Consider the following 13,675-nt stretch of genomic DNA (forward strand, 5'->3'; position numbering starts at 1 on the left):
CAGAAAGTTTCTCCTTATTTCCAGGTTGAGTCTCTCCTTGTTCAGTTTCCATCCATTATTCCTTGTCTGGCCTACAGGCGCTTTAGAAAATAGCTTGACCCCTTCCCCCTCAAATATTGGAAGACTGCTATCATGTCTCCCCTGGTCCTTCTCTTTACTAGACTAGCCAAGCCCAGCTCCTGTAGCTGTTCTTCATATGTTTTAGTCTCCAATCCCCTAATCATCCTGGTTGTTCTTCTCTGCACTTTTTCTAGAGCCTCAACATCTTTTTTACAGTGTGGTGACCAAAACTGGATGCAGTACTCTAGGTGAGGTCTTACTAAGGCTTTATAGAGTGGTATTAGTACCTCACTTGATCTCGATTGTATCCCTCTGTTAATGCAATTTAGGATTGCATTGGTTTTTTTGGCTGCTGCTGCACACTTTTGGCTCCTATTTAGCTGGTTGTCCACTAAGACTCCAAGATCCCTCTCACAGTTACTGCTATTGAGCCTGGTTCACCCAGTCTATATGGATACTTTTGTTTTTTCTTGCCTAAGTATAGGACTTTACTTTTCTCTACATTGAATTTCATTTTATTGTCACCTTGCTTAGCAATGGAAATTTTGATGTCAATTGTAGCCATAAGTCGTGGACAACCTGATGGCCTTGCGCTTCTGGAGGGAAGGCAGGGCATATGGTTAATCAGTCAATGGTCGTCTATATAAATCCTAATTTCTCATGATTTTTCATCTCCCTTGAGAGAAACTGTAGAAGCAAAGGTTTTTTGGGGGGTAAACTCACGGGTTTTCTGCGTTGTTTTCACTTAAGTCATGGAAGCTACACTTGATTTGTCACTTGTCTGTTGATGCTGTTCTCTTAATCCTTTTAATTTTATTTCATCATAATGGACTTTATTGTTCTTGACTGCAAAAGTTAATGTACCATTTATTTCCTGTCCTGCGGCTTTGTTCCTTTAATCCCTTTCTGGGACACACACACAAGGGCTTCTTTGAGGCATAAATCAAATGATCGTGGTTGTTATGATCATGTTCATTTTTAGATGATACGGATTGGACAGCCAGACATGTGGCCAGAGATTGTCCTGTCAATGCTGTTGTTGCATACTTGGATTTTCAGAAAGTGCCTCATTGAATACGTGGAGAAAATTAGCTCTCATGGAATAAGGGAATATTGGTAGTTGGTGAAAAAGAGGAAGCAAACAGTAGGAATCAATCAGCAAGTTTTTTTAATGGTGTAAGAAAGGGAACTTCTCAAGGGCTTTACAGCTTGTCCATAAACAGTCTTAACTTATTTACAAGTAATCCTCAATTTATCAGAGTTAATGACTGTTCAGTTAAAACTTATGACCTTTTTTCACATTTTTGACCATTGTAGCACCCCAGTGGTCATGTGATCAAAATTCAAATGCTTGGTAACTGATTGTCCTGGGTTCATGTGATCACCTTTTGCAACCTTCATACAAGCAAAGTCAACAGGGAAGTGACATTCATTCAACAACCTGTTATTAACTTGACTGCAGTGATTCACTTAACAACGGTAGAAAGAAAGATCATAAAATGGGGCAAAGCTCACTTAACAAATATTTCACTTAGCCACAGAACTTTTGGGCTCAATTGTGATCATAAGCCGAGGACTCCCTATATTTACTTCCATTCCAAGGAGTTGCTCCAAATAAAGTAAAATAAAAATGCCAACCGAGAAAGGGGGGGAGGGGGAGAGAAGAAAATTTGCCTAAAAATCCAAGCCAATATTGTCCATCAATAATCAAAAATGCAATTCAAAGTCACGTGCTTGCAAGCTGCATTGTCAGTCATAGTATATCAGCGAGATGATGAAGTCACTTCTCTCCTTTGCTTGCCTTATCTTTTTAAAAAATGATCAGCTGCTCTGTTCTGTTATCGGATCCTGCAATTAACTGTAGGAACTATAAGCCAAACTGTTCTTGGCTGAGAATGTTATTTACACTCCTTTATATATGAAAAGATAATAGGGTCATAGCATCTAGTTGGCCTCTGTTGGTCTTGATACCACAGGATTATTCAGATATTCTTAAATATACAATATCAGGTATGGTATAGAAAGAAAAGGCACAGAATAATGCAATAATATAGAAATTAATAACCTGAGTATTTCACTTTATTGAGATTAAAAGAATAGCCTGAATGTCAATTAAAATGAGTATTGTATTAGAGCAACTGTGGCTTTAACTTTCAAAATAAATCTATATTTTAGGAAATCTTGAGCCAAGGTCTTTTTTAGGGGGCTTCTAGGTAAGAAAATAGATATGGCAAACAGTCTTTTATGTCCTGAAAAAATTGGGCAGTAGGAATAAAATAATGTGCATTCAGAAGTCAGAAGAGTTATTGTAGAAAATTAAATTTGATACAAAACTGGAAGGCAGTCTGCAGGTTCTGTTTTAGCACTATTGAATGTGCCAAGGGATGAATAATAATATGTTTCACCATGATCTTTTTCCTTCTTCCCAGTTTCTGCAAATTCAATTTAAACTCCTAAGGAGACCTGTTAGTAGTTTGTAAAGTCAGTAGTTTCTTTTCTTCACTTATTGCTGCTCATTGACATGAAATATTACTCTTTCATTTTTATTATGGCCTAACCTGGGTCATGGCAAATATTATTAACCCGGAGGTTGCCTTCTTGGGTGGCTTTTAGAAACAATTGTGAAATTATTTGGTGTGAGATTTTACAGCCACATCCTCCTCTCCTCCATGGAGGTATGAAATAGAAGCCTTTAGTGTGGTGTGACCTTGCATTGGTTTGAACTGTTCACTTGTTGAGGTGACAGAGAAAGGCATGGAAGAATCACTCCTGTCTTATGGTCTTTCCCATATATTTCATTTAGATAACATCAAGGAGAAGAAAATACAGTGTAAGGTTAAAGTGGTACTTAGATACTGAACAGGTTGGACACACTGTTCTGGTGAGAAGTGATAGGCTTCATGCATTGTCTTAAATCATGGTTTCTTTAACGGTAATGTATTGGATAAATCACAACTGGTTGAGTTCATACATTATCTTAAAACATCACACTGGAAGAGAGGGCATAACCTATTGAGACAGAATTAAGCCACCATGTAGCTTGGTGGACTCATAAAATGAATCAATGGAACTTCCAAACAGCTTTGAATCCCAACCCCATCTTTTTCTATAACTTAACTATTGTTTAAAGAGCTTAGGGGTTTCAGTAAAGGTTGAGGAACAGGATCAATGTTTGTAAGATGTGATGGGTAAGGAGCTTAGGAGACCCTCCCAGTGTGTTGATTTTGGAGATCCCCATTATAAATCTAGTACTTCAAGCTGGAGAACATGGTGATGAAGGAGACTTATTGGAGCTAAGGGTTCTCCCATGCTTGAATCTCATGCTAAACTAAACCATTTTAAAACTATGTTTCATTGAATAATCTACAATCGGTATTTTATTTCATCAACTATGATTTAAAAACTACAGTATACCACATGCACACATCCAAATCCACATAGCCTCAGTATCACTTGATGTGAAATCTGAACACAATTGCTGAGTTGGTACTTATATAAACATTCTTTGGGATTACCCCGGACCAGATGAGCATACCCGTTGTCCTCCCTTTCCCCTTCCCCTCCCGCTTCTCTTATATCTAGTGCTTGACACCAAGAATTTTCAGGAGAAGAGAAGAAAAATTCTCAACAGATGACCTGAATGTGCAAATGGTCAAAAGTCCTTCTTTCCTTTGAATCTGGTGTGGTCTGTACCATTTGTGTGTGCCCCACTGTGTCTGTGGCATTTTTGTGGCTGAAAAAAAGAATGGCCACAAGTTGCCATTTGTAACTCGAGAACTGTTATATTGGTGTGACTCAACTGGCCTTAGACTCTGTCCTTTTCTTTCCTGCTGAGTCCTGATGGAGACTCCATTGGGGTGACCTCTTTTTACATGAAGTGAAGAAGAAGATGAACAAGTGGTATATAAAATCAAAAGAAACCAATCAAAACCACCCTTATAGCTGCAATTGGAAAATGTAATAACAGAATAACAGAGACTTTGGAGACAAGTGGTTGTACAATCTCTTCTCAAAAACTTCCAGTGTTGGAGCATTTACAACTACTAGAGGCAAGTTGTTCTACTGATTAATTGTTGTAACTATCAGGAAATTTCTTCTTAGTTCTAGTTTTCCTTGATTAATTTCCATCCATTGCTTCTTGTCCTGCCCTGAGGTGCTTTGGAAAATAGCTGGACTCCCTCTTCTTTGTGGCAGCCCCTGAGATATTGGAACACTGCTGACATGTCACCTCTAGTCCTTCTTTTCATTAAACTAGACATACCCAATTCCAGCAACCGTTGCAATATTCTAAGTGTGGCCTTACCAAGGCATTATAAAGTGGTATTAACACTTCACCTGAGCTTGATCCTATCCCTCTGTTTATGCAGCCTAGAACTGTGTTAGCTTTTTTGGCAGCTACAGCAGTACTGGCTCATATTTAAATGATTGTCGACTAGGACTCCAAGATTCCGCTCACAGTTACTAGTATTGAGCGAGGTACCACCTATAGTACCTGTGCATTTTGTTTTTCTTGCCTAAAGGTAGAACCTTAGTTTTTTCACCACTGAATTTCATTTTGGTGAAAAAAGTAAGGTTCTACTTTTCTTAGGCAAGGAAAAAAATGCATAGGTATTGATATGTTGATGATTATTGTTCTTATATTTTTCCTGACAGAAGTCTGGGAATTTGTTGAACTGAATTTATTGGAAATGGACCTTTGACTGTACTCCAGTTGATTAATTTATTCATTTTTCTGTATCTGTTTTAGTTTTTCTGCTTCCACCACTTCAGGATCTATATTGGAGAACATGACAAAAATAGCTTTTCCTTGTCTAAGTTATCTGTAATCATATATTCTTGGCATATTGGGATAAGTAATTTCCCTTGCATGATGGCTGAGTGACTGGTTGTGATATGCAAACAAATAATTTATAGCATTGGTGTATCAAGATTTATAGGGGCAAAATCAGCAGCCTGTAAACTTTTGGGGGCTGGGACCTTCCTTTTCAGTGGAGTGGAGAGTCTGAAAATCTCAGGGGCTGGCAGAGTTCCAAATGGATAAGATCTCATCTGTGTTGGCAGAACTGAGGTTTAAACCTATTTCTTGTGGAGAAAGGTTTTTCTGTGGACCCGTGTGTGTATGTGTGTGTGATGTTTCTGCCTGCACTCCTTGAATGGGGCTTCACTTGTTTGCCTGGACCAGTTTCTGACATGCTGCGGACCGGTGCTGGCCTGTGGACTGGGAGTTGGGGACCCCTGCTCTAATAGGCCATACATTTCAGCAGCGTGATGATTATGAATTCCAGGAGCTGCTCCCCCACTCATGTACCTGATAGGTCTAGGGCTCTCCCGATCTATGGTGATGCTTCAGAATCCCACCCTGCTTGGGGACCTATTGGGTTGAACTTGGGAAGGATGAGTTCTGCCAATAGCACAAATAAATTATTCAAATTGTAATGCTGCTACAGTCCAACGTTAAACTACTAGTAGCAGGATTGAATGTAATATCTGTACTCACTTGTAATTGTAAATAATTCTTAGGGTTGGCTTTTTTTTTTTTTGCAAGAATCCATCTATCTCCAGTTCTTCCCAATGACTCAGGGTGGTTTACAATGGTTAAAAACATTAAACTCAAGGAATAATACCAAAAACACCAAAACAAAAGAACAGAGTTGGCAGAGAAAAGAAATCCAGATGTAATAAGGAAAAGGGAGAAAGAACAGTCGTTTTAACCTCTGCTCACCCAACCACCTCTCTACTATGCAGTTATCTCTATGATGAGAGATGGAAAAGAAATCCAGAAAACAAGTATTTTCAGACTTTCAAATACTAGGGTTTCTAAAGTCAAGTTGTAGCACTACTATAGCCCGACATTAAATTACTACTAGTAGTATCACATGTAATACCTGTGCTCACTTGGAACTGTAAATAACTCAGAGGGGATTATCATTTCTATCCTTTTTCATAAAGATTATGGATCAGATTTCGTTTTGCTTATAGTCATAACAGTTTCATCTTTTTATACCAAGACTTAGGACTGGTATCCTTCAGGAGCTGCAGCTGCTCCCCCATGTGGCAAGTCATCAAATTGCTGAAGATGGCTCATCCATACAGTTTTTTTCTATTTTAAAAAATCTGTCAGAAACTTCTTTCTCCTCTGTTAAGAATAATTCTGTCATTGTAGCAATCTTACAGGGATAGTCAAATTTAAAACACAGTCATCTTTGTGAGTCTTTCTGGCCAGTCAATGCCCTGATTTAATTCTAGTTTATAAATTCCATCTCATCAGAAGACGGCCCAACTATATTCCAGATAAACAGAAATGGGAGGGTGGCAAGTTGGGAAAACTTATATTAGGTTATCTAGGGTGGAGTTAGTCAATAGCTTCAACCTTCTTGGTTAAGGTTAGACATGCATATTTTCATAGTATAGCAGTGCCCATGACTGGTAAGTCAAGGATTGGAACCAGGAGAGGGTGATAGGCAAGTCAATTAACATCAGGATTTCTGAACATCTGCACATTTCAGGACCCTGGAGAGAAGCCAAGAATTAAAGGGGCAGCAGTTATTGTTTTGAACCTGAGTGTACTAACACCTTTTCATTTAGCCCAAGTTAAAGGTACCTCCTTTCCTGGTATGGAGAGCTCTGAAATGGTTGAATTTGTAAATCCCCCAAATCTTGATTCTTCATTTCAGAATGATATTATATCTCTCAATGGCATAAATATTGAGGGGCGAATTTGATGCAGTATTTGTGTAAAGTTTGGACATGTTCCAAACAGATGGCTTCTTAGAAATATAAACTAGGGAATGTTGAACATTTCTGTTAGGAACAGATGTGGTGGAAGATTAAAACAAAGAGAAGATGGCAAGGTAACTGAACAAATACACTTCACATTTTATTTCTATATAAGATTTCATAAGCATGTAAGAAGAGACCTGCTGGATTGGGCCTCTGTCCATCTTAGTTCAGAATATTATATTTCACAGTCTTCCATAAGAAGATGCAGAGATGTGCAATCCTACTGTTATTGCTGAATCTATTTTGCTGCTCAGGTAATTTTATTTATTTTTATCCTGTCTTTGTTATTTGTTATAAAGATGGTGAACACAATCAATGCTCCTCTCTCCTCCTCTTTTCCCTTCAACAAACATGGGAGGTGAGTTGGGATGAGGAGAATGACTGGCCCAAAGGCGCTCAGATAGCTTTCATGCCTGAGCTCACAGACTCTCAGTTTCTAGTTTGGTGCCTTAACCACTAGACCAACCTAGCTAGAGAATCCTCATGATGAGCACTCTTAATATACCTGTTCGTATCTGTGTCTTTGAATATAATAGTTAAATTTCCCAGGATAAATCACAATGATTCCCATTTTCTAACCAAGGAAAGTAATGAAGAGGTCTGGAATTATTTATATTGTGTAAAAATCACATAAAAATTGCAATATCAACAGTTCAAAAGTAAAAGCCTTGTGATAGAAAATTATTTACCTCATGACATTTTGACACCCTCCCCCCCAAGCTTCCCAAAATAAAGAAGAGAAACAAAAATATAGAGCTGCATTATTTATTTGATAACATTGCTGTGTGTTTGTTGAAGATGGAAGATAATACTTGTAGTCTGCTGACAGTTGATTAACTGGTAGGCCTTAATGGTAAACAAAAGAAGAGAAATAGCTGTGCAAAAAAATGATAGTTGATATAACATATTAAAATATATGGAAATGGAAAATAAAATGAGGAAATAGAACAGGAGTCTTGTGCACGTGTACAGTAAATGGGTATACATTCTAGACACCTTTAGCCACTGAGTTTTGAAATTCCTGTAGCAACATCTGTGTACTGTAATGGATTTATGTTCTCTTGCAATCCATAAGAAAGGGGGCAGGGAATATAAGTAGGGGAACCTATTTACAAGTCTACTTACCAGATGAAGAGGTTTATGGAAAGAGATCTGAAGTTTTCCATCTCTCTGAAACCATGAATATGGTCTCTCTCTGTGTGTGAATGTCTAAAAGGCATCAAGACAGAGAAAATATGTTTTCTAGGTCTTAACTGTTCATTTTGTTTCATCCATCAACAGTCCATGAGACATTGCAATAACTTTAATACTTCCTTTTCATCTCCCTCTCTAATCCCCTTCCTGGATTCCTGAATATGTTTGTTAACAAGTTAAACTCCAACATAGATGGATTGAAGGTTGATGTGAGAATCTTTTCAGATGGATAAAGTTCAATAATAAATTTTGAAAAAGAGAACAATCAGGATTCAGCCATACTTTTATCTTTGCTTCAAAAGGTAGAGGAAATTGAGGTTTGACAATACAGTACAATCAGGATGTCCACAAGTTAGTTTAGCTGAGTGTTTTACAAATAAGGAAAGAGACAGAGGAGAAGGGGGAAGGAGGGAGGAGGAGGAAGAAGTAAGAGGAGAAGGAGGAAGAGGAAAGGAGGGAGGAGGCAAAAAGTTGCAGAAATTACTTGCAGAAATAAGGTTTGCAACAAGACCCAGTACGGAGGAAAGCAATTCTGGCTTTTACCATGGAGTATCTCATTGATCTATATGACATCTTTGAAGATAGATCTAAGCATTCATTATTCTTTTGCCAAATGCCAGTGGCTGACTTAAAGAAATTCCAGTAATGAGCTGCCAATTACCATTATGTGAGAGCAATTTTAGCATTTCAGATTATGCTTTTAATGGCTAAAATCCATTTTCAAGACAGTAATATATGAAGTACTCAATCACCAAAAAGTCTAATAAAAGTGAAACAAATGGCTTTTTAAGGCCCACTGAAAACCAGCCTAGATAAGGCCAGCTGCATGGAAAGAAGACTCTCAGATAAGTTGTTGTGGCTTCAGTTAAAAATCAAGGTTTTTTTTTCTTTCCCTGATGTTTCCTAACCAATCAACAATTCAACTCCACTTTAAAAGAACAGATTTGTTTTAAAATTATCTGTTTGTTTTAAAAAGAGCATATTCTAGCTTTTACCCAGTTACAAGTACGTTGACTTAGGGTCACAATTGAGTCCAACATTTCCATTGCTAAGTGAGGTAGTTGTTGAGAAAGTTGTGTCTCATTTTACAATCTTTTTTGCCCTAGTTATTAAGCAGTTGTTAAATGAATCAGGCTTCCCCGATTGACTTTGTTTGTTGGAGAATGTTACAGATGGTGATCACATGGCCAGTGAATCCATGGCAGTTTCCAAGCGCCTGAATTTTAATCAAGTAACCATGGGAATGCTGCAACGGCCATAAGTGTGAATACTAGTCATTTTTTCCAGTGCTGTTGTAACCTAGAATGATCGCTAAATTAATGGTTGTAAGTTGAGGTCTACTGGTAACCTGTTTTCACTTACATTTCCATTTGGGGCAATATTTGACCCACTTCATCCTGACTAGGACTCCTCTCAGATACTTAGCCACATCTTACTCAATGGAGTTCAAGCTCAAGTTTATCAGGACTTGAACTCACAATCCTTGTACTTCTGGTGAGATTTATGTGAGATTTTGGAGCTACCCAGCTCAATGATATTGTAAAAAGTGGTGTGTCTGTATTCTGAGATGTCCTTGAATACAACTGATAAAATCTTTTTAACAGCCAGATATATACCTGCCTTTTTGATTTCTTCACTGACCTCATGATATAGATTTATTTTGTAGGGAATTCACTTTGCAAGAATGTGGAATTTGAAATATACAGATAAAGGCATTCTACTGACACCACTGTCTCATCAATGCATGTTATTCTAGCAGCTCCATTTCGTTCACAGCCTGCAGAAACCCTGCATCCTTTCCTGGTCCAGGTTTTTGCCTGCAGTGCATTATTCCACTTCTACTCAACCACCTTGTTCAAGTTTCTTTGCAGGAAGAGAAAATACTTTGCAACAGCTACCTTTGTCTCCCATATGAAGGCTGATTTTCTTTGAACTATTGTAAAAGCTTGCAATGGCTGAAGTAGTCTACCTCCTAAGTAAAGATGCATGATTTTTCTCAATTTGTAATTCAGGAAGGAAACCTTTAAAAAAATAAAAATAAAATCACATGACCCTAGGTTATGAAACACAAGTATTATTATAAAACTTCCTCTTTCAGGTTTTCAATCTGGAAAGAATACTAGGCCCTTTGTTTTCATTGGTTACTTATCTTAAGCCCAGTAGACAGACTACTAATAGAATGCTGGTTATATAGTGCCATTCTTTCTAGACTCATGGGTGAATTTCACTGTCTCCAAGCAATTATTTAATTGTTTTAACCATGGCAAATCAAGCAATATGTTTTTGGCAAGCTGTTCACAATTCCAATTTTATTAAGTAAAGAACAAGATATAGTTAAAATAGAGCTCTCATATTTAATCCTCCTCTCCTTGTAGCGGTTATTAAGTGAATTGGGCACAATTTTATGACCTTTTTGCCATGTTTTATTACATGAATTATTAAGCAAATCCAGTTTCCCTTATTGACTTTGGTTGTTGAAAATCCTTGGGAATGACACAAATGGCGATTATGTAATTTCAGGATGCTGCAACCATTGTAAATACATGCTGGTTGCCAAGTGCCCAAATTTTGATCATGTGACTTGTGGGAATCCTATGACCATCAAAAGTCCAAGGATGGGTTGTAAGTTATACAACAGCATCATTGTAGCTTTGAATGGTCACTAAACAAATAGTTATAAGGGCTACCTGTACTGTCATCCCAGACTATCTTTACATGTATAAAAATAAACTACTTTCTACTTCTTGAGTAGCAAGGAATTCCAAGAGAAATCATCTCCTAAATTAAGCCTGCTTTGAAAGAAAAATCATTAGAAGCTTCTGATGGTTACAACTTTTTACTCTATAGCTGGAATCATCATCACCCAGTTTTCCCATTGCATTCCAATCATTCCACAGTTAATGGTCTCCAGAGCAGTATTTCTCAACCTTAGCAGCCTAAAGAACTGTCGCCTTCAACTTCCAGAATTCAGTTCAGTAGTCCTTAACAATTGGGCCTTCTTCAGGTTTTAGATTCCAATCAGCCTCACCATTGTATTGTCTCCTGGGCTGCTCAGTGAATGTTGTATGGAGTGTAGAAACTACTCCAAAGAGTTTCTTCAGTCTGGAGATTATTATTATAGATGGTTAGTAGTCCAGAGGCTAAAACATATAATGAATGGTTGCAGGAACTGGGTATGTCTAGACTGATAAAGGGAAGGACTGGGGTGATATGATAGCAGTCTTCCAATATTTGGGAGGCTGTCTCAAAGAAAAGGAGGTCAACCTTAGGGCAAAACAATAAATAACGGGTGGAAAGTTATTAAAGAGAGATCCAACCTAGAACTAAGGAGTAATTTCCTGGCAATGAGAAAAATTAATCAGTGGGACAGATTGCCTTTAGAGGTTGTGGGTGCTCCGTCACTGGAGGTTTTTAAGAAGAAATTGGACAGCCATTTGTCTGAAGTAGTATAGGGTCTTCTGCTTGGGCTGGAGGTTGAACTCAAAGCCCCCCAGATCTCTTCCAACTCTATTAATCTGTATTAGACATGACAGGGCAAAATCTCCCCGCTTCCCTATAATAATAATACAGCATGGTCGATGAATTTTATTGTACTAAGATATGCAAATTTATTCAATTCCTGGTAGTTAATTGTGTCTGATAGTTTACAGACTGTGTTTCTAAAAATGTTCACGTTTGTTTGAGCAGAGAGGACAATAGGACAAAAGTGAATGTCTATTTATGTGCACATGGATAAGACTACATCAGTGCCATTTGGTATGACTCCATATCTTTTAAAATCTAATTATGACTTAAGGACAAAATGACAAAGTCAGCTAATGAAGTCAGAGCAACCAGGATGATTAGGTGATTGGAGACTAAAACATATGAAGAACGGTTACAGGAACTAGGCATGGCTAGTCTAATGAAGAGAAGGATCGGGGAGACATGTTAGCAGTCTTCCAATATTTGAGGGACTGCCCCAGAGAGGAAGGGGTCAAGGTATTTTTCAAGGCACCTAAAGGCCAGACAAAGAATAATGGATGGAAACTGAATAAGGAGAGATTCAACCTGGAAATAAAGAGAAACTTTCTGACAGTGAGAACAATCAACCAATGGAACAGCTTATCTTCAGAAGTTGTGGGAGCGCCATCACTTGAGACCTTCAAGAAGAGATTGGACTGCCACTTGTCAGAAATGGTATAGGGTCTCCCGCTTGGGTGGGGGGTTTGACTAGATGACCTATAAGGTCCCTTCCAACTCTGATTATCTGTTGTTGGTAATGAGGGCTGAAGCATAAGAAATTATGCAGCAGTAAAGGAAAACAAAAAAAACTTATTACCCTGTCCTGCCTGATCTTATAAGCAGATTTTATAACTAAACAGCATTTCCAAATTTTCATTTTGGCCAATAGGTGGTGGTGCTTTACTATTCATCTCAAGAGAAAAAGCTTTAATATGCTCCAATGACAAATCCTCGTTAACAATTTCACACTAGAATGGCTTTTATTTCTCCATGGACTATTTTGTTGTGAAACTGTTTACAGGTATTTCCAAGGATGATGAAAAGAACGGAACCATCAAAAGCAAATCTTTTGTAAGGAACTATGACTAAAATAAAATGTTTAAAAATCATACAAGAAGCTCAAAAGTGCTGATGGAGAAAATCTGAGACTATCAAATTGGCCTAAAACAAGTAAATAGAAATGACCAAGATAAAAGTGAATGAAAAGATATGTTAAAATAATGAAAGGAGAAGATATGGCATTTCTCTAAAACTCACAGAAAATGTTGTGATAAGAAAAGAATGAGTTAAGAAGATGAGATAGCACACTATTAAAGAAACAGGAGATAATCCTCATAACTTTCTGCTGGAATGTATTACAAAAAAATTGGCAAAAGAGGCTGATGAGATTTACCTGTTAAATCAATCCCAAGGGATACTTACAGCCTGCCAACATTCTTTATATGACCCCCACCCCTCAAATTTTCCCAGAGAAAATGATGCCCAAGCAATTGATGGTTTGAGGTTTGATGGGTATTTGAGGATGTGTTAGGGTGTCAAATGAGGGTCTTAAGCCTTGCTTTGGACACAGTTTCATGCTTTCAAACTCGCCTTCCCAAATGGGCCCTGACTTCATCCTCTTTTACAGTACAGATTTTGAGATACCACATAAATCTTGGTAACAAAATGTACGCAACCTTGCCCTGTTGGCTATAAAGGGGATCTGCAACACTGAAAGCTCAAGAAGATGGCCCAGCAATTCTAATTTCTATCACTTACCATGAGAACAATATTGTCCCAGGCAGAAGGAAATCAACAACTAGCAGATGACCTGAATGTGTTTTACTGCAGGTTTGAAAGGAAACTACAGCCACCTCTCTCCACAACCCCCATGTCAAACAGATCAACAACAGCCAAGCCGTCTACAATTGACCACATCTCAAACACACCAACAACAACCAAAGCTTTCACAACTGACCCCAACCCATTGGGTTCACAACCTCTGGTGATCATAGAAAAAGAAGTGCAAAATCTATTTCACAGACAAAAGCCAGGAAAAGCATCAGGCCCAGACAAGATAACTCTTGCTTAAAAGTCTGTGCTGACCAATTGGCTCTCATCTTTACCCGAATCTTCAGAAAATCACTAGAGATGTGCT

This window comes from Pseudonaja textilis, chromosome 9 (assembly GCF_049901715.1).
Source record: "Pseudonaja textilis isolate UNSWEBS1 chromosome 9, rPseTex1.2, whole genome shotgun sequence".
In the NCBI taxonomy this organism is placed as follows: domain Eukaryota; kingdom Metazoa; phylum Chordata; class Lepidosauria; order Squamata; family Elapidae; genus Pseudonaja; species Pseudonaja textilis.